The sequence below is a fragment of the Triticum urartu genome, chromosome 3A (genome assembly GCF_056163025.1).
Source record: "Triticum urartu cultivar PI428250 chromosome 3A, HENAU_Tu73, whole genome shotgun sequence".
Taxonomy (NCBI): Eukaryota; Viridiplantae; Streptophyta; class Magnoliopsida; order Poales; family Poaceae; genus Triticum; species Triticum urartu.
The window spans coordinates 719,155,398-719,159,051 of NC_141875.1; the positions used below are offsets into that span (position 1 = coordinate 719,155,398).

Sequence of the window (3,654 nt, forward strand, 5' to 3'; positions counted from 1 at the left end):
TTCTCAAAGTTTGCAAAGCTTGATCTTGACCAAAGCTAATATACGGACTAAATAAAAACAAAGATAGTACTAAGGTAGTGAAGGATTCTCTTCTTCCATCACATGCAACCATGCACACGAGGAGAATGTCGCTCCCGAACGGGAGGCGAAGGGGTTTGAGTTACGGTTGTGTAACTTGTGAGGAATGCACATGCAGATCTGGGCTAGACTTTCATTAAAAAACACATTTATTGATACGATTTAAACAAAGTGGGTGGCTCTGTCGAAGGTGAGTTAATGTCGATGGGTTGTATTTGATGGAGTACACAACTACATCATGTGCTATATGAGCAGTGGTGGTGCCAGGAAATTAATATTGGGGGGGGGGGGGGGGGGGGGGCAAAAAATTTGATTGCAGTGGCCAAACTACACTGGTGCATGTATTTTTTTCTAATTTCTGCACTGTTCATCTTTAAATAATAGCAAATCAGGGATGTTAGGGGGGTAGGGGGGGGGGGCAGGGCCCCTACTGGTCCCCCTGTCTCCGCCACTGTATATGAGTTAATGTCGATGGGTTGTGTACTGAAGTGCCACGCCCGTAGTAGCTAATTATCGCTGGCGTTCATATTTTCCCCACACCGCGAAAATCGGCACCTGCGTGGCAACTGTTAGATGCACCATCAGTAACGTGACTAGAGTAAGCCTATTCCTACTAGTGTACAAACTATAGGTTGGACGCGACTTACTAGTAGGGTGCACTTTTTACGGAACGCTACTATTCCCAAAAGGAGCACGACACTAGTAAGTCGCGGTCAGGACCGTGTCTGGGCCCCACGTATGCGCGAGGGGGGGGGGGACTCAGAACTAGACGGTGGACTGCGAGTTGATGATAAAAAATTTGAGGCTTTTTTTGCAAAATGGCACTCATGATAGTTGTATATATATAGTCGCCAAAAAGGATGATCGCCACCTAGCACAGCTCCGTGACCAAAGTTGAGAGACAATGGATGAGCTCACCATCCTCTTGTGCATCGCGCTCTCCATTCCTCTCATCATCTTCTGTATGCTCAAACGTCATGGCGGGCGCCAGAAACTCCCACCTGGTCCGCCAGCCCTGCTGTTCATAGCCAAGTTGTTGTTGATGCTTAAGAGCCCGATCTACCATTTGGGCCCTGTGCTACGCAGCTTGCATGCCCGCTACGGCCCCATCGTCTCCGTCTGTCTCGGGCGAACCTTCGTTTTCGTGGCCGACCGCCACCTCACGCATAGCGCCCTCGTCAAGGGCGGCGGCAACTTCGACACCCGCCCACCGCCCAGCAAGCTTTTTACCCTGTTTTTAGGGGGCTCCATGTCCGCCTCTCCCCTTGGGCCCTATTTTCGTCTGGTCCGCCGCAACCTGCACTCCCAGGCGCTGCACCCGTCCCGCGTCAGGCTCTTGGCGCCGGTCAGGCAGCGCGTGTGCGACGCGCTCGTTGGCTCGCTGCGCCGCGATCGCGATGCAGCGTCCCAGGGCACTGTTACGGTGAGGCCGTTGATGGCGCGCTGTTTGTTCGATCTGCTCACGAGCATGACATTCGGCGTCACGCTTGGCCAAGAGGCGCTGGACGAGATGCAACAGATGCAGCTCCAGATTTCCGACGGCATCAGCAGGTTCCCCGTCTTATCCATCTTCCAGCCCATCACCAAGAGGCTACTGCGGAAGGAGTGGGCGCTGAACGTGGCGCTACGGGAGAGGCAGAAGGGGCTGATGCTGCCGCTGATCCACGCGCGCCGCGGCCACGATGGCGCTCAATGCTACGCCGACTCCCTCCTCGAGCTGCGTGTGGCAGAAGAAGGCGGTCGCCCGCTCACGGACGACGAGATGGTAAGCCTCTGCTCCGAGTTCATGATTGCCTCAACCGACACTTCGGTGGCCTTGCTGGAGTGGATCATGGCGGACCTCGTAAACCACCCCGACGTCCAAGCCAAGTTGTACGAGGAGGTGAGGGGCAAGCCTGAGCTCAGCGAGGAGGAGCTGAGCGGGATGCCATACCTCAAAGCCATCGTGCTGGAGGCGCTGCGGCTGCACCCTACGGCACACTTAGTCTTCCCGCACGGCGTGCAGAGCGACACAGAGATTGGTGGATACATGGTGCCCAAGGGCGTCGACATCAACTTCTTGGTGTCCGACTTTGGGCTTGACGAGACCGTGTGGCCGGCGGCGCGGGAGTTCCGGCCTGAGCGGTTCTTGCACGACCACGGCGTGGACATCACGTGTACCAAGGAGATCAAGATGGCCCCTTTTGGTGCCGGTCGAAGGATGTGCCCGGGCTACGTGCTCGCCACACTGCATGCGGAGTACTTCGTGGGCAGCCTCGTGAGGGAGTTCCAATGGCTGCCGCCAGGTGGACAAGACACTGTCGACATGACGGAGGAGCTAGCTATGGCCATCAACATGAAGCACCCGCTCCGTGCTCGCATCATCCCAAGGGCTTAATTATTGGATACTCGATCAGGACGACATGATAATAAGAAACCACCTCCTAGTCCTCTTAATTTCGTCGCATCATGTGTTATTTTGTCTATGTTTCAGTATACTGTAGCGTTTCAGCCTGTGTTTGGCAACAGTCTGAAACTCGTCAGGTTAGATTTGGTCAATTCTGTTTGGGTAAGTTATTACTTGTCCTAGTCGTTGCCTGTAACGCTAGGACCGAGTCCATTGGCTCCACGTTCTGCCGGATCATGGGGATCGAGCACATTTGCTTGTAATAATAAATAAAAGAATAAAAGGGGAGAAAGAAACCAGAAAAGCTGTGACGATTTAAGCAGCACCAAAACCCTTGTGTTAATCTCTGAATTCCCATTCTTGTTCGTCTTCCACCTCACGCGAGTTCAGAGAGATCATGTCAAATACTGTACGTATTAGTGTAGTGCATGGCACATCACTGTGATATAAGCACGATGCAGATGTATCTGATCTAGAGGAGCAGTGTGCAGTACCATCCATGTTAAGTTTGCGGGTCACTTGGGAGCTCTTGATCCCTGACAGAATTTTTAATCCCGTTAAGTTTGAGGGCCACAAGCGGCAAGCTGACGAGCGGCCGCGGGCGAAATGCATATCACCTGATAAATCGTAAAGCGCCTAAGGTTCAAGCGGCTCGATCCCAAGTTCATGCTGCCATCCATGTTGGGGGGGAAAATATCTCTCGCCGTGTCCTCTTCCACCGCTGCTTGCATGGCCACACATCGCATTACACGCACGCATCGCGTTTCATCAACCGAGTTCGAGTTATAAAACTTGTATTGCGGATGACTAAAAAAAAACTCTACGGCGACCGCCTTGCTCGTTCCAGTGGCTTCCGCGTCGTCGTCATCCACCGAGTGGAAAGACAGTACCTCCAGCCACCGCGTTTGAGGATGGTGCCGGCGTCAAAGGACGATGTTTCTTCGAGATTCAACCTCTGGACCTGCTTCGCCGACCCTGCCTCCATGACTGCTTTGATGGCCTCTCGATCTTGCCTGCCCTTAAAAAGCTATAAGTTCCCAAGTAATAAATCATAGGTGTGATGACATAATGATAAGATATGACACGGGATGGATGATTTAATTACGCACAAGCCTCGCACAATTAGTGAATCGCATTAATGAGAAAATTGTTAGTCACCCATACTTCACATTTGGTTTAGAATTGGTAAA

At 52.5% G+C, this 3,654-nt stretch overlaps 1 pseudogene; it reads left to right on the plus strand.

Annotated features, from left to right (window-relative positions):
- Nucleotides 1-951: 951 nt before the first annotated feature.
- On the plus strand, nt 952-2,795 carry LOC125549401 (cytochrome P450 89A2 pseudogene; annotated as a pseudogene).
- Nucleotides 2,796-3,654: the final 859 nt, after the last annotated feature.